The 18,996-nt window shown below is 41.4% G+C and overlaps 1 protein-coding gene across 2 annotated transcripts in view; it reads right to left on the bottom strand.

Moving 5' to 3' along the window:
- ADAMTS16 (ADAM metallopeptidase with thrombospondin type 1 motif 16) overlaps positions 1-18,996 on the bottom strand; it is a 1,002,496-nt gene that overhangs the window by 91,021 nt on the left and 892,479 nt on the right. The gene's annotated exons all lie outside the window — the stretch shown is intronic.

Here is an 18,996-nt window from a genome sequence, read left to right as displayed (position 1 = left end):
TTTATTGCACTATGAATATTGTAACTAAACACGTATAAGGTCCCAAAAGCGAGACCTGTTTGCTATGCCAATGCTTGTTAAATATTTTGTTATCAGGTGTGTTACATGTGTGTGGTTATTTTCAACTTCAAGCCAGCCTTATGCTCGACCAGTGCTACATTTTAGTACAAATAAGACAATGAGGATTACAAGGTGTAGGAACCACATGTCATACTGGTAGACATTTTAAGAGTATTCGGACTGTAGAAGCACAATTAACTCATGATTTAAAACGTACCACAGTGATTGGGTACAGTGATTAACTTTGCTAATAAGAATTTATTTCTACCCCAAATAACTTTGTAGCAACATTAGGATAATGAAAGACTGGGCCCAAAAAAATAATCTTACCTATACCATGCAGTTCGCATGCAGCTTTTTGATAACAGTCCAAAGGAGACTGCTATATTAGGATTGTAATTTATGAACTGCAAATGACAAAAGGATTTATGTGACCAAAGCAGTAGCCCATTGATCTATTCACATAAAATACAGTTCTGTGATCTGTACAATACACGTTCTTTGCAGCACGCTCGCTAACCCTCTGAGTTACTTTATGATGAGTCAAAACTGCCTCTAGACGAGGGGGCGTGGCTTGGATGCCGCGCAAGATGGCCGGCTAGGGAGGGGGCGTGGCTTGGATGCCGCGCAAGATGGCCGGCTAGGTTCCGAGCTCCGCCGCACCGCTGCACCTCGTAGCCCTTTTCCCGATGTGAACGGGACTGCCATTGCACCGCCTGGCCGAATTCCTTTGTCGGAACCCCGTAGGCACAAGCGGAGCAACTTTGCGGCTTTCGGAGTGCCGCTTTTCATCTGCTACAGCGATGTTTATATCGCGCCTCACGGAGCCGCCATTTTAGGTGTCCTGGAACTGCCGGAGCCCTTTCTCCACAACGCGTGAGGTCGACCTCTGCTACCATGCGTGCCTCGGCAGCAATGAACTTGGGGGTGAGCAGCTAACATGTTTGGTGCCTTTTCGCTAAGTTTGGTCTTTATTCTTTTTCTTCTGAAGAGTCTTTGCTCAGGCGCCTCCGCTGTGAGACCCGCTTTCTTCGGATGCCCTGTCACCTCAGCGCTCCTTATTGCCAGTGCGCCACCAATGTTCCTCATGGCTTTTTTCTGACTGTTTGCTCTGCCTCAGCCGCCTCATGACTCGCTTTCCTTCACTGCCAGTCTCAACGCCCTCTCTCTTGAAAGTGCCAGCATATTCTCTATTCATTGGCGCTTTCTTCTGAAATTTACAAGCGCTTCCACTGGGAGATAATTTCATTTTCTCCTCTTCATGGTATACCACCTTCATGTCCTATGTCATATATACATTACTTCTTCAAGTATATGCTTTGGACCTGTTACAGGTGTTTTGGTGTACTCTGTCTTGTGCAGCTAAGTTATTTCTGCGAACATTTCTCTCTTATTGGCATTATTTGCAGTACTGTATTTTTGGAATACCTTGACACTGCCACCGCACTTTTCTATGCTCTTCAGTGCATGGAGCTGAGTTGCTGGCTGCAGTAGCAATTTCTATGGTGACATTACGTAAACCTCAATTTGTCTTTGCTTCCTCTCGGCATACTTCGGTGGGTCCCTCAACGGGTACACCTAAATCAACTGGCACACCTAAATCGACTCACTCTGCAAAAATGTCGACTTCTTCCTCTCAAAAAACCCCTTCGGCTCACTCATCTGCCAGTAGAACCTCTCCACCTGCTCCAGCGGGCAAACGTCTTAAACAAAATTCTCCTACACCGGAGGATAACTCTTCAACATCTCCTATTGATCAAATTTTGGAGGAGCTGCGGGCAATGCGTCCCTTTGTCGAAGAGACAAGTAAGGATATGCAGCTTTTGAAGGATAAATGGGAGTCCATGGATGCCCGACTTTCTTCTGTTGAACTACAAATTCCTGAGGTTCAATCCAACACGCAACGCATTGAGGCATTAGAGAAGACTATCCTCTCTCTACAAAAGCATACGGAGGATTTGGAAAATCGTAATAGAAGAAACAACCTCCGTATTTACAATTTACCAGAAAATCTTGAGGGGGATAATCCAGTGTCTTTCTTCACCACCTTCCTACCGAAACTTTTGGACATGCCCCCCTCTACATCTATCAGTATTCAGAGAGCTCATAGACTAGGCGCAAGAACGGATACATCTACTAAACCTCGTGGAGTCATTATTCTATTTTTGAAATTCACAGATCTTCTCTCGATTCTTTCAGCAGCAAGAAACAAAAAACAACTGACTTGGCAAGGTCAACGAGTCTACTTATCCCAAGATGTTTCCAATGCCACTGCCTCCAGACGTAAGGAATTTCTAGCAATGCGCCCTTCTTTGCGTTCCCTGGGAGCAAGATATGGCTTGTTTCACCCTTGTACTTTCAGAGTCACTTATCGGAATAAGACTTGGTCATTTCAAGATCCTGGAGAACTACGCAACTTCATCTTTTTGCAGAGTGAAGAGGGGATGGACGCCTCTACCTCAACCCCGAACAGTGGCTGACATGCTTTTGTTGTCTTCAAACGTTGTTCTCTAGTAGTTTTTCTCTGATTTCATGTACTCTTCTCTACTCCTTCTCTGGGCCTTCTCAATCTTCTCATCACGCAACTTCATCTTTTTGCAGAGTGAGGAGGGGACGGAAGCCTCTTCCTCTCCTTCGAACAGTGGCTGAAATGTTTTTGTTGTATCCATGTATTGCTCTCTAGTTGTTTTTTCTCTAGTTTCATGTACTCTTTTCTACTCCTTCTCTTGGTCTTCTCAATCTTCTCTTCTTGGTCATCTTCTTTTTCTTGTGTCTCCTTGCGTATGTTCTACATAAATCTTATCTCTGATTTCTGGCTATATACCTTGTGTCACATATTCCGTATGTTAATAATTATCTCCTTTTTCCCCATGCAGATGTGTATCGGATACTCCCTTCATCATCTTGTTCCATCCTTTGTTCCTTTTTGTGAGGTCTCGGTGTGGTTCTGTTCCTGTTCCTGGTCTACCCGTCTTGTAACGCATCACCACCTCCCCACTTCCCCTTTGTGTATTTCCCCCCTTCAGGTATGTTTATTACAGTCATCCTTTTGGATTTGTACTGTCTTCTATGCCTTCTCTCTTTTCTTTCTTCTCCTTCCTTTGCTGACCCTCTTTCCTTTCCCCTAACCTTTTCCCTTTCCCCTTCTCTTTTTCCTCCTCCTCCTACTCTTCCTTCTACCCTTTTAACAGTTTACATATTTTTTACCCCCTTAAAATTTGAATTATTGCTTGTACAGTATGTTTTTGCATTTTTCAATTTTGAACAGTTTATTATTCTTTCACCTTCAAAGTTGTTTCATGGAATGTGAAAGGATTTAACCATCCTATTAAGCGGCAGAGAGTACTTTCACACCTCTCTTCTTACAATCCTGATATTGTTCTTATTCAAGAAACCCATCTTTCAGATATTGAATCTTTAAAGCTAAAGAGATTGTGGGTTGGTACTGTTTTATTCTCTCCTGCTTCTCATAAAAAGAACGGTGTGGTTATTTTGATTCACAAACGTCTTAATTGTAAAGTACTTCTTGAAGAAAAGGATGATGAGGGTCGTTGGATTTTAGCTAAATTGCTCATTAATGCTATCCCAATTACTTTGTTCAACGTTTATGGCCCTACATGCTTTGACTCCTCTTTTTGGCCCTCCATTACAGCAAAATGTATTCAATACAAAGATGACTCTTTCCTATTAGGCGGAGACTGTAATCAGATTATCGATCCTTTTTTAGATCGTAAATCCTCTGTTCGTTTCACCCCTCACAAGCCCCATAAACAGTTTCTTGACACTATCACTCAGGTGCATCTTGTGGACTCATGGAGACTCACTCACCCAGATATTATAGACTTTTCTTTTTTCTCTCCTCCTCATGCTTCTTTCTCTCGTTTGGACTATATTTTTCTCTCCTCATCTTTATCTCAACACCTTCTATCCTCTTCTATTGAACCTATTGTTATCTCTGATCATGCTCCTATTATCACTGTATTTGATCTTCTTCCTCCTACTCCTAAATCTTCTCGCTGGCGCTTTAATTCTTCTCTTCTTGCTGATCCTCTTTTTTCCTCCTCTTTTCGCTCTTTCACTTCTGAATTTTTCCAACTTAATTCTAAACCTGACACCCCTCCTCATGTTCTTTGGGATTCCTTCAAGGCCACAGCCCACGGATTTATTATCGATTTTGTCTCTAAAAAGAAGAAAAAATTCCTTCAAAAACGTAAAGTTACCCTTGCGCACATTAAGTCGTTAGAGCATCAATTCTACACTTCTTCTCCAAATCATATGTCTCCTGAACTTCTTAAGGCTAAAATTGCTTTTAACAAACTTACTACGGATTCAGCTTCCTCTTTTCTTCTCCGGAGCAGTGCACGATACTATGGAGGTCGCAATAAATCGGGTAAATTACTAGCTAACTATCTAAAATCGCGTAAAGAACGAACTAACATAGACTCCATCTATTCCCCTTCTAATGTCCTTGTACATACAGATGCAGAAATTTTGGAGCAATTTCATTCCTTTTATGAATCTTTATACTCTCCTGAAAATCCCCCTACCCCAGAACTTCTCCAATCTTATTTTGAGAACCTACCTAAGCCAGATACTTCCCAACTTAATTTTTCGGACATTGATACTGATCTAACTATTTCTGAATTATCCACTGCTTTGTCCTCTTTAACTAAAGGCAAAACTCCAGGGCCTGATGGTTTTCCAGTTGAATTTTACTTACACTTCTCCGATCTCCTCTTACCCAAACTTCTCTCTCTTTTTCAGTCTTTTTGTTCTGCTGGTCTGGCCCAAGGCTCATTTCAAGATGCTACCATATGTCTTATCCCTAAAGAAGGTAGAGATCCTAAATTTGGTAAGAATTATCGACCTATATCTCTAGTTAATGTGGACTATAAGATTTTTGCAAAATTATTAGCTCTTCGCCTTGACCCGCTTATGCCACATCTCATCGGAAAAGAGCAATGTGGTTTTGTTAAGGGCCGCCTTACCTCGGACAACTCCAGACTCTTCCTTAATGTTTTAAGTATGGCCCCCTCGCTATCGATTCCCATTGCAGCCATCTCAGTCGATGCTGAAAAAGCCTTTGATCGGGTTGACTGGTCTTTTCTAATGGCTTCCCTAAAATGGCATGGCTTCAGTCCTAAATTTATTTCCTATATTTCCTTAATATATTCTATGCCCAAGGCTTCCGTTCTCGTCAATGGTCACCTCACTTCCCCATTCACACTTCAACGTGGAGTTCGTCAGGGCTGTCCTCTGTCACCTCTTTTGTTTATTTTAGCTCTTGAACCCTTCCTAACTTCTATACGTAACAATTCCTCCATTTCTGGATTCCCGTATGGTGATCATCATCTTAAATTATCTGCCTATGCTGATGATATTCTTTTATTCATTTTAGACCCTGTTACCTCTGTTCCTTCTTTATTAACTGAATTTGAAAAATGTTCCTTGGTTTCAGACTATAAAATAAATTCTGATAAAACAGAAATTCTTCCTCTAACTAAATTTTGCCTTCCTCATTTTTTCACTTCTACCGGCTTTGCTTGGAATTCTAAGAAAATAAAATATCTTGGTGTTCTTTTCTCTAACTCTATCTCCTCCTCTATTCAACTTAACATGAGTGCGGTCATCTCTAGAATAGATTCTTTACTCTCCTCTTGGAATCCTTTATTTCTTTCCTGGTGGGGTCGTCTTGATTCCATCAAGATGATGATTGCCCCGATCTTAATCTACTTATTGTCCATGCTCCCAATCCGTATCCCAGCGCTCTACTTCCGTCGCATTGACTCTGTCTTGTCCAAATTTCTCTGGAAACAGAAAAAGGCTCGTATATCTCTCTCAACTCTTCGTAAGTCTAAATCTAATGGTGGCACTAATTTTCCAGACTTCCGTCTCTACCATAAATCCTTCTCGCTTCGCCAAGCTTCTCGCTGGTTATCACAGGAGATCTCCCCTTTTTCTCCCCTTTGGCTCTCTGTTGAACATGAATTATTACTCCCTTATTCTTTCCAGGAGGTAATTCGCTTCACTGCTAAAGCTCCATGTCTTAATCCCCTCCTATTTAAACACACTTCTTCTCTTTTGCGGCCTTTGGTTTCCTCTGTCTCTGTCTCTCGGGAATCCTTCCTATTATTACCTATCTGGTATAACTCACTCATTTTAATACATAATAGACCTCTCGCCTGGCCCTCGTGGAGATCGAAAGGTATCATCTGGGTGCGTCATCTTTTTGATGGCTCATCTCCCCGTTCGTTTCCTCAATTTCAATCTCAATTTCATTGTCCCTCTTCTTTTGCAAAGAAATACTTCATTCTTATGGAAACCATTCTTGATCGTTACTATTCTCTTACTTCTGAAGTTTTACCCGCCTCGTCTCCCTCTCTTCTTACCATTCTTTCTACTATTCCTAAAGCTTCCCTTATTTATCGATATTTCTCAGCTCCTGATCCGGATCGTCCCAAATCAAAATTGGAACTTTCTTGGGAGAAGGACTTGGGTTGCTCCTGGCCGACTTCTCTTTGGGACAAGCTCTGGGCCAAGTCCTTGAAGATTTCCCGTAATGCCTCTCTTACTCAGTCCCTATTTTTCTTCTATCACAGACTTTACCTTTCTCCTCTTTCTGTCTCTCGCTTTCTATCCTCTTCTGTGGCTAATTGTTGGACCTGTAATGCCCCTAATGCTGATCTTTTTCATCTCTTCTTCCTCTGTCCCTCAGTTCGCCTTTTTTGGACTCAGATATGGTCTCGTATCTCCCTTATCTTTCGCCTCTCTATTCCTTTTTCCACTTCTTTCGTTTTTCTGGGTAGCCTTTCAGAAGCTTTGGTGCTCCCTCCACATTCACATGGTCTCTTTGACCTTATGCTAGCCCTTGCACTACAACATATTGTTTCCAACTGGAAATCCCTGAACACACTGTCCCTAACTTGCTGGTGGAATCTAGTATGCCATTCACATAGACTTGATGTTGCTTTTGCGTCCTCCTGCACACCTTCTCGAAATGTTGAACTCTATTGGTTGTCTCTCACCCTGTATTTGGATCAATCCGCCAAAAAGACATACTCTCCACTTTCCTCTGATAATTTCAAACCCCCTTGAGCGCCTGTACTCCTGCTTGCAGTTTATAGTGTTTTCAATTTCACTAATGCAGTTTTTATTCTTTCTTCATGTTTCTTCTAAGGTTCTTATTTCATGTATTTGCTGAACATTGCGTATTTACTGTACTTTATTGCCAATATTCATTGTGTTTATTTTTATTCATTCTTATATGGTATTAGCATGTGTTTTATTTCCCTCCCTTCCCTCCCCCCCCACCCTCCCCTAAAAAACTTCAAAATGCTTTGCTTTTTCATTGTGTCACCGACTACTTCTGTTTGGTTTCTCCCGACATTTACCTTTTTTCTTGTTATTTGCTGATGACACCTTATTGTAATATCAATTTTTTACCTTAATAAAGCTTTCAAACAAAAAAAAAAAAAACTGCCTCTAGACAAAACCCTGATCTCTCTCAGAAGATAATTAATCACCAGACTTATCTTGACATTTTCATTGTAGCCTGAAAACTACTGCACACAAAAGCAACTCTCCAGCAGGTGCTTTTGTTACTGCTATTATTTCCAAACACAGCGCCCCCTGTGGTCAGCGTCTGGTGCACTGCCTAGGAGGTAGAAGGAGGAGCCATAAAAATATATTTGCCATTGCTTTGTTACAATATGGGCCGCAGATAGATCCTGCAGTCTGTGTGTTCTCTTTTGTACTGTCAGTCACCGGTGTATTCACCTGTGTAGCCTATGACTGTGTCATGTATGTGCATGTAACTTGCATGATCGAGGTAACTATTAGCAGCAATACTACGTGTCTCTCGGACATCTTTCAAGTGCTCACCGTCCTTTTTCCTCAGCACACCCCCTCCCCCCCAAGGGGCGGCAATCTGAGGGATAGCCCCGGGCGCCACAACCTCTAGCTACGCCCCTGCAAACCCTCCACTAAATTCCTGCAGTTATAAGTCAGTAGGACAGAAGTTAGGAAGACCCTACTAAATAGTTTAACTGCATACAACTTTGTAAGAAGCGATATCAATTTGTGACCAATTATGTTTATCCATTCGTTCCCATTTCTACTAATATATCACCGGCACACGTCATAGAGATGTTAAACAGCGTAAGATGTTCAACTCATATCAACCTGAGGAAATGCGACAAATAAGTTAAAATAATGGACATTTTCTTTATGAAATTGCGGAATTTCAAAGAAAAGTTCCATCACCAAGATGCATTTTTCGTACATATAACTGCGTGCGCTTGATATACAGCAGATGCCAATGGTGCCTGGCATTTTACATATGAGCATGTCTTGTTGCAGATAGTCCTGAATAACGTTCTCAGTATGGGAGGAAAGGCACTCCCCCCTTTTTAATTGGCAATAGTGATGGAGCAAGGATTCGCATATTACGCGACTTGCTTGGATTCATGAACCTCGAATAACTTATAACAAAATAATTCAACCTGTTTGTCTTACTAATTTCCCTTTATTCTGATATTTGGGGTGTCCTAGTGACGCTTGCGTATGTGTTTACTAACTCAATAACGTTTGTATCTAAAAATGGCCGCTGCTTGGCGGGTTTCTTTCTGCGCATGCGTTAGTCACACTCACGTGACGTGACGTACTTGCAGTTCTGGTGGGAAACTTTGCGCTTGCGCACTTGCTTTTAAGATGGCTGTCTGTGTCCTCACATGGTGAAGCTTGCGCAAATGGTTTATGTTGTTGTCTGTCTGCACTAAAACACTCAAGCATTAGTATATTATAAGTAAAGGGGTATAGAGTAGCTATTCATGGTATACAGTGTATTCATTTATTTTTTATGTTTTAATTTGTTTTCGCTTACTTTTCATGTACCGCGATATTGAGGGTCTGAGGGACACTCGGGAATCCATATTGACATGTTGTTCTGCGCATGACAGTCTTCTGCCGGTGGCATTGACAGTGTGCCGACTGAAGGTCCCTGCCAAGATGTGCCTGGGAAGATGCACCTTCACCCAGCCGGAGAAGCTGAAATGTACTATATTAGCAACAAATGTATTTCTTTCTATTGTATTCTGTAGAATAGATCATGGGAACCCCAAATTCAATAGGCGGTCCCAGAATATGTAAAACCCGGCTAGTAAAAGTCAAATGTGATTGGTGTGTTGACCTATCCTACTTGGGGACCAATCGAAATTGGGGATTCTGACACTTGCAACATTTGGGGGGTGGTACACTGACCCGAAAACAGTATAACTAGCCTAGGTTTAGCTAGAGAAATTGTCCGACTTGTCCGAATAGCTGACCTGTCACTGACCCAACGCGCTCAATAGGTGACTGATACAGAGGGCTGCGGAGCACTCTGTCCGAAATATCCACAGACTCAAGAGGTTTTACTAAACCTTAAGTGCTGGCGGAGCACTTTGCTGGGGAGTTCGATAACCCAATCGGGGTTCTGGCCGATAGCTGCAGAGAGGGTGGAGCGCAGGCGTTGCTTCCAAACTGTGGGTGCTGGTCGTGCCTTGGTGGTCCTGTCCTGATCCTAATCTGGGTTTCCTGTCCTGTCCTGAGGTGTCCATTCTGCACCTGCTGTCCCATTGATGACTGTCCTTCCTTGGGGTTTTTCCTGTCCTTGACTGATCCGTGGCCAGGGTTGGTTTTCACACCATTCTAGGTAAATATATAGTGCTGAAACTCTATACTGCACCTTCTATTTTCTGTCTTTTGCTTTAATAAAGACACACCTTGCGCATAATTGATTTTCCATGCTTTCGCAAAGCTACTGAATGAAAGCTCATACGTTATTGCTGTTTTCTAGCATGTTCCTATGTTACCCTTCCTTTAAGTACAACACTTCATACCGTTTATGAAATATAGATGTGGTTTATAATCTTCCCTTTCCGAGTGGATTGAAGTAAGGTTCCTAGAACTATAGCGTGTTCCTTTTCTCTACCCTTCCTATAGATGTATAGGATTTTTCCCAAACTCGTATTCAACTTTGAAGTATTTCCCAGTAGTGAAATTCTAGTTTGTGTCTAAGATTGCCCCATCTATAGTCATTTAATCTTACATTTCATCTCTGCAAGTTTGATTAGCATGTTTCTTGTTCTTATCTTTCATTAGACTCATAAATGGTTGCCCTGATATATTTTCTTTATGGATATGTACTCTTTGTTATCTGATTATTGATTGCTTATTAGTAATAAACTGTATGCTTTCTGAATCTGAATTCTAGATAAAACCTTTAAAACTTCCCAGTAGTTTGTGGTCATTTGCAAATACAAAAAGAAAGATAAATGTTGGTTTTTGGTTGTCTGCCTTTCTTGCACAGCTAGCTCCCTGATCCGTTGTGGTCATAGGTACCCGTAACGGTTGATTGGTAAGTCGGGTACAGGTAGAAATAAATAGGAAGGAACCAGGGTTACTGGTAGTAGTGTGCAAGGTCACCTGATTAATGTATATGATAAATTGAGAAGTATATGGGCCCGGTACGTGTATGTTGAAATGATTGGCCGGGTGACCTGCGCGCTATATCAATAGCACCCCTAATAACTCCTACAGTGAATGCTGGTGTTGGATATATGCCTCTGTCATCATAAATTGTCCATTTATAGCCCAGAAAATTCAGATAAATGGGGCATCTACGATCTACGTGATGCACTCACCAGTTTTGCAAAGTCAGCCAAAGCCCACAGGTGGCTGACCCCATTTTACATCACCTTTCATTGGGTCAAGTAGGCACATTCCCTGAGGAAATTAGGAAATGCCATTCCCTTCATTGTCCTATTTGTGGAAATACACGCTTCCAGATATTAGGATGACTAATGCCAACAACAACAGGAAGTGAATCTCTGAGACGCCTTCTCCTGTCAAAATGTTGTTTTAAAAAATTCGCATCAGATGCCAAATTCCAATCAGCTGAATGTTACACTTCCTGCGACATATTAGACATTAAGCACTTCTTTCTGTTCAGTCGTGGAATTTCCGACAGACAAAAATAACTTTCTTTTAAAGATGACTATTTTGCAATCTATGTACCTTGCAAAACAGCTCTGTATTCACTCTGTGTTTTCAATGCTTTGCCACAACTAACTTAACATTGTTGTTGAGTAGACATTCAGCTTGTGGGTAGTTTATCAACTGCACTCCAGCAGATTTACAAGTATCAGAACGATGAAGGAAAATGACCCACAGGCAAAATAATGTGCAAATTCGTATTCTTAGTAATGTATCACTATAATCCAATCAAAACAGGGCATCAGTATGTTGCTTCTGTTTGTCAGCGCCTGCATTCAATACGATAACATGGGGATGTATCTGAAGGGGCGGCCTGGAGGAGCTCCAGAAAATATAACTGAATCCATATAGGAAGACAAGAATGATTGCAGCTGATCAGCAACTCAATTCTTGAAAAACGTGGAAAAATTAGAGCCGAAATGAGTGAGTGAATTAAGAGCTGTGGTGGCTTTGTCACATACCCCCGAGAATCCGTTATGTTCATAAAAAGGATTGTATGAATCTTCCTGATCTAAATAATATCTAGTGAGGAGCCTCAGTGGGAGTCAAACTGAGACATTTGGGCAGGGGCAGCCCGTGCAGGTAAGAGCAGTGAGGTGAGGTGGGGGGGACTCGACAGTAGACAATGAGGGCAAATTAAATATTTTTTTAATTTTCCCTCTTCGTCGTCTGTCGTGTCTCCCCCACCCTGCACCACCGTACTTGAATACACGAGCCCCCCCTGAATTTGGGGCACAAGGAGTCCCTTGAGGAAATATGGCCAAATGGTTTTTCTCTTTAATCTTGTCTTTTTCCCACCAACAGCATTTTGATCTCACTCTCTTTTGTTGTTTTGGAAGGTATTTCCCTCCACTGGTGGCACCAGGACCTTGCATTACAGTGTATTACATACATTTTGCTCATCCTCTCTCTGCCATTCCCCTCCCATCCTACCTTTTCATCCCAGCTCTCTTTATTTAAAAAAATTAGCCTCCCCAGTGCCAACTTGACCCCGCAGCCCCTATCACTCTTATCAATATCTCCCACTATCTCAGTGGGTGGCCATCTTTAATTGTTCTTAAACTATTCTGTGCAAGCATGAGGTTGCATTCATAAAAAGCAATAATATTGGAATTGTTTTCTTGTGCTTTAAGAAAAATCATTTAAAGATGGCCATTGTGTATGCACATGCATGGGATGTGGCTAACTTGGTATGATTTTTATTTTGCTTTAAGAAAAATCATTCAGAGATGGCTGTTGTATCGGTGAGGGTATGCACAAGGTCCATTTTTGAATGATTTATCATAAATCAAAAGAAAAATCATGGTACGTTCTGCAGCATGCTTGCGCATGCATGTGTGGTGGCCATATTGGAATTGTTACTTTTTCCATTAACTAAAAGCATTCTACATTTGCTGCCATGCGTGTGTAAGCATATGCAGTAGGCATCTTGCAAAGATTTTAATTAAAGCAAAATGAAAACCAGTCATGCTTGATGGCCATCTTGGTATGATTTTTCTTTCGGTTTGAAATATAAATAATTCCAAGATGACCTCTGCACATGCATATGCACCCACAGCAGATATTTTGAAAAAAAGCCTTTGGCAAAGCAATTAGATCTGCAACTCATCGTCACAATGAAGACATTTTGGTTTTGCCAATCATGGCTGAACGTTTACAACAAAGATGTCAAATATCCTCTTTATTAGAATGTTGTGAACGTATCTAGGACCCTATTTAAATATTCCCGATTCATGCCCTTATGTGGTCATAACAAATCATGTCCTTATAAAGGCATAAGAATCATATCCATATTTAGTCATAGCCAATGCAGTCCAAATACGGCAAGGCTACTCCCATAGACTCCTAGAAAGTACAACGCGTTCTTTAACCACTTCAGCGCTAATGACAAGGGTAACTCGTCATGGACTTTCCATTGATTTCAATGGAAAGTCAATGGAACCCCTCGCACACCCTTAGCAGCCAAGTGGTTAAACAAACCAAGCCTCCAGCAGCCCGGGAAATACCCCCTGCTTTTGTTTTGATTTGTCCAAGAACTCCTGGAGTCCTGAAAGAACTAAGTTCTTAGTGACGTCTTATGTCCAACCTTACGTCAAACTCGGCACCTTCCAGGTATAAATATACCAGCGTTTGCCTTAAGCAAACACACGGTGGTTTGGAGCAGATTGGCTATTTACTTACCCGAAGCCCAGCTGTAACGAGAGCCGAAGGAAGCCGACCCTCCCATTGACGCACTGAGAGAGACGCTGTCTTTTCTCCCGCCGAGAAATCCAGCTCCAGTGTTTCTAGTCACCCTTGCGGGTTGCTGGGAGATCGAGTCCTGAGAAAGAGATACAAGACCTCCTTCATTCTATAACCAAGGTACGGAGCTGATTAGATCCTCAGAGAATTCTTGATTCAGATTCTTGGCAAAAACTAACTTAACTTAAACTGCAGCTCACTTACTCCTTCCAACGTACTAGGCTTAGGTTAGGCACACCGGGGTAGGCATATCTTAGAAGCACCAGTTGAGTACGTTTAGGCAATGATTTTATGTATGTATATATTTTATCCGTTTTAAGTATCTTATGGCTTAGAAACCATATAAATGCTTTTACAGTATTATTTCATAATACTAATTTTACTGTTACCACTTTACTTCATGACAAGTATTGCAATTGTGGCAATTCACTTCTCTTGCGCGAGAAAGAGGACTGCTCAATAATTAACAACTTTTATTGAAAACGCCCGTCTCTCTATTTCTCTGCACTCCTGGTGAAACAAAGCATGCACGATTGACTGAGTGAAATAGTTATCTATTGTTTTCCACGACTCTGGAGATATACTCCTTGTTCTGGGGGGAGCAAAGTTGTCATGTTTATGCGGTTGTCAGAAACTAATCCCTTCTTGTCTATTCAGGAAAGTTAACTCCTTCCTGTTTACTCGAGAAAGTTTCTAGTGACCTCTGAGCTAGCTGGCATACCTAATTAAGTCTAACATATTCAGTAGAGACCTAGATGACCTCAGTCCTACGTCTAAACTATCGTTTATGTTATTCCAATGCGCAGAGCCTATTGGGAATATAGGAACTACACTACATGGTGCCCAACGTTTGGTAAGGCGATAATCTAACGCTAGATACTAGAGTAACTCAGTCGTGCTTTTCACACAGACCCCTTTTTCCCGTAAAAACTCCAATAGACACCTGGAGTGGGTAAAAGGTTAATATCCGCCAGAACTTAGTAGGAAGAGATTCCTATGTATTAGTTTTTGGTTTAGTCAACGTTGAAGGATACAGTGTTCCAAAATATTGTGCACCTAATCTTTGTTTCCTTGAAACTTGCTCTGCAACAAAAACTTTCTGTCAGTAAAATGGTGGAAAGTGACGATGAAAGGGAGAGAGCTAGAATAGCAGCTCAACTTCTAGCGGATGACACAAGTCTCCAAAATGAAGACCCGAATGTTATAATCATTCCGGTAAACGTAAGAAAAACTATACCTATTAAACTTATAGAAAATGGACTATCATCAAAAGGTGGTACAGTCATATTTGTGGTAGAGGCCCATGAATATCGGCAGACAGAGGTATTCTATTCATGGATACATATTCCTGAAGCAAATCCAATAACACACGATTTCCACTATTACAAAATAGAGGAATCTCCAACGGAATACGCCCCTTTCGAGGACGTTGAAATTGCACTAACATACCAAGAGCACCTGCTCTGGTTTAATGGCGGCCTAAAACATCAAAATCACATTACCAGGCTCAGTCCACTAGGTAGACCAGGAGCCACATGGCTGGTTCTAGCCAGCTACACACCACATCCTGACATTGAAAAAATGTCATATCAAGAACTGTTAGTTCAGCTAAAACGACTAATTAAAATACATAGACAATTGGTCCAATATGTCATTCGGACTTCAACAGTCCAACCAGCAATAAGACTCTCACAACAGACCCCTCACCAGGGGAATACAAATAAAATCACACCACAGACTATACATCAGTCATTGGCAAAATTCCTGCAAAACGGAACAAATTCCATTCTGGTTAGCTCAAAATATCACTCAAATAGAGGCAGTATTTCCTGATACTACCCCTAATGAGAAACACAGAATTCTGACTATCTGTCTCCCAATGAGGATCGCACCACATGTGGAGGACTGTGACACTTGGGGCACAGTCTTTGCTTCGATTTACACAAAAACACATGGTGTTCCGTCCATGGCGGTTATACCAGACGTACTAAGACAGATTCAAAATGAATAGGGTCCAGAAGCTGCTTTAACTCTAGGTATGAAATTACTGAAAGACTTTAAGCAGGTCTCAGCTATATTACTAGCGAACATAAAAGGAGAAGCAGCAACTGTGGCGATCCGCCAGAAATTGAAAGAAACAGATATAGCGGACCAACCTTTTGAACTTGCCAGAATCATAGAAAAATCCTATGAAGAATTAGGTAGAGATAGTTTGGGTGGGAAACCACTAAAACCCAAACTAACTGAAAATCCTGAAAAAACATGTATCAAGAATAATCTCAATACTCCAAAAAAGAGGTGGGAGGGTAATAAACAAACTACTCCCAGAGAAAACCAGTTTCAGTTCAGAGGAAGGTCTCCTCAACGGAGAGATAGATCTCCAGAACGAGGAGGCAAGTCTCCCTACAGGGAGCCCTCTGAGGAAAGATACAACCTTAGAGATAGGGATAAATTAAGAAAACCTGACAGTTATCAAGATAATGATACACGTCCCTCTCGATCTTTTCAGACTTCCTCACAGAAATCGGAAAGAAGAGGACAGTCAGAACACAAGGAACCTGCTCATCAAAGTAAAAAATTACAATTTCCAAAAAAGAAGGTAGCTAGTATTAAAATAAAACATGCCGAGGATTCTGAGGACACAACTGAAAAACGGAGAATGGGCCCAGACAATGCTAGACAGCTCAGCAGAAGTGACCATAGCTCGCAAGATCCTGATGAATCTTCTGGAGACAGTGGACACGAATGAATACATTCAAGTGGAAACTGCAGACACCAGAGTTAGCATACCCCATAAATTATATGAAATAACATTACGTATAGAGGGGGAAAAAACTAGGAAAATAAAGGGTCTCTTTTGGGACAACCTTTCGAAAGGCTATGATATCCTTCTAGCAGAAATAGACTGGCCACCAGAGTTTGTCAGGGAGTGCCCACATGGCGAAGAAATGATTATGCCTGCCTTCTCAAATCACATTCCAATTGATAAAAAATACACATTTGCAAGAAAATGGGCAGTGGCCCAATCCCCTGCATTATATAAAAATCATGTAAAATGGGATGAGGATTCTCCTCACCAAAAAATTCAGTTAAAAAATCAACCGACTGCACAAAGGCAGTATCCTGTTAAGCAAGAAGCTAAAAAACAAGTCAGGGAGATCGTAGATCAACTTGAATATCAGGGGGTGATTGAAACATGCACCTCACAAATTAACAATCCTTTGTTTCCTGTCTCCAAGCCAGACGATTCATATCGTCTAGTTTTGGACTACAGACACCTAAACTCATGCTGCAAAACATTTGCAGTACAAAACTCACACAGTGCAGCACTAATGAATAACATAGTGCGCAAAAAATATAAAACGACATTGGATATCTCAAATGGTTTCTTTTGTCAAAACATTGCACCTGAAAGTAGGTATTTGATCGCTTTCTCAATAATGGGGGCACAAAAACAATTCTGTCGACTCCCACAGGGATTCAAGAACAGCCCAGGATTATTCTCAGCAAGGGTAACAGAGTTACTACAAATGTATGATGATGAGGCATTATCTTATGTCGATGACATCTATCTTACAGACGACGACCTGGAGACACACTTGAAAAGAGTGAACACCATTATACTTGGGTTCGCAGCTGAAGGGTACAAATTCAACTTTAAAAAGTCACGAATTGCCCACCTCACCGTCCTATTTTTGGGATATGAGTTATCAAGTGAAGGCAAAAGCCTAGCAGAACAACTTCTTGGAGAAGTGTGCAGTACTCCAAGCTCCAAAAACGCCGAAAAACTTACAATCAATTCTAGGTTTCCTGAATTTCGGAAGAACATACATTCTAAATTATGCAGAGAGGGTTAAACCTCTCTACGAATTAATAAAACCTGATTTCAAACCAATCAATTGGACTCAGAAACACACAGAAATTTTACGTTCATTACAAACAGACATGTTAACTAAAACAAAACTGCAAACACGCGCAAACGAACGCAACCTTGTAATCCGAGTCATCCCAGGAAGATGCGGATTCATGTACCTGACCTCTAATGAGGGAGAAACAGTACCAATAGCTTATAAATCACACTTGTACACACAAGCTGAAATGAAATTCAGTTCTACTGAAACCATTCTAACTGCGGTTCAAACTGCTGTAGCAAAAGAAAGAGCCCTAGCCCAAGGGAAGAGCATATCTGTTTTAACAGCAGTATCAGCCCTTGAGGCAGTAACAAGACCACGCATTCCGAATGCTAAAGCTTTAGATCCTAAATGGATACAATGGGAAAATTCTCTTGCTGCAACAGACGTGAAACACGCATTTGATCCAAAAATGAAAAAACTAGAAGATCTGGAATACGAACATGAATACCTTCTGTCAATTGAAATTCTGCCTCTCGAACAATACACCTGTGTAATCTACAAGGACAGATTTGCACAACACTACGTTGTGAAAAAACAAGTTTACGAAGCAGCATGCGCGATTGTTAAAGGTCGCTGGCGCTTAGGTAAATTTAGACCGATGGTCACTAAAACTGAATCACTCAGAAACTGTACAGCTCAGCGAGCTGAAATAAGATCTTTAAAGATGGCGCTTGAAAATGCCGATCGCGAATTCCCCACACTAATAGTGTGCGATTCGCATTACTGCGTCCAGTCTTACAATAATGACATGCAGACTTGGATCAAAAATGGTTACAAATATGAGACAGGTGCCACAATAAAGCATAAAAATCTTTGGGAACAAGTAGTTCTTTTGCAGAAAGAACTACAAAAGACTCACGTGATACATACACTGAGTCATCAACGTGATGGCGTTCACGTTGCAGGGAATTCATTGGTTAACAGAGCCACAGCGGTAGCTGTCAAACCGGCTTCCGTAGCCACAAAAAAACGTTCGAAAAAACAGATAGACGGTGAAACGCTACTAGCAGTAAAAGCCTCAATGGAAGGCAACTATGCGGCGTTACCTCTAAATTATTCACTCGGAAATATATACATAATTGATGCGAACTCCGTTCCGTTTGCTCGAATCCCTGGAGTGGGGGATAGAGTAATTCCAAACACGAACCGGAGAGCTTACTTGATTCAAGAAGCACACATGGGAATGGGTATGAGGCACCAAGAGATCTTGAAATCTCTAATAGAATTACAATCACAATACTGGTTGCCGGGGATGAACGTGCAAATGTACAACTTTGCAGTGAATTGTCAGGACTGCAATAGAGATCGCAGTCGTGAACCGGACCAGACACCAGCTTGGACACCTCTATTAGAAAGCATTAGGCTATCTATATGCAAAAATCCAGATGGAAAAAGGCATTCCCATAATTATCAAGACGAAATTCATTTAGATGTGGCCCCAGCGCTCGGCTGACGCCAAAACTGTTATAAAAGATTTGCGAGTCTTTATCAGCACATACACAATTGGCATGCTACATTCTGACCAGGGTCCTGAGTTTAGCTCTCGAGCTTACAAGGAGGCCATGACCAGCATGGGCATTGCATTGCGGTACTCTAGTCCATTCCATCCCGAGGGAAATGCGGTAGTGGAGAGAAAAAAACGTGACATAAAGCAATCTATAACAGCGAGGGTATTAGGTTCGGGTGACAGGTGGGTAAACATCTAACAAGTGTCCAATGTAGTCTTAATAATCTGCCAAGAAATTCT

Source organism: Lissotriton helveticus, chromosome 4_1, assembly GCF_964261635.1.
Source record: "Lissotriton helveticus chromosome 4_1, aLisHel1.1, whole genome shotgun sequence".
Classification (NCBI taxonomy): Eukaryota; Metazoa; Chordata; class Amphibia; order Caudata; family Salamandridae; genus Lissotriton; species Lissotriton helveticus.
Note: the sequence above shows the minus strand (reverse complement) of the source record. Positions and strands in the feature narration are given on the sequence as shown.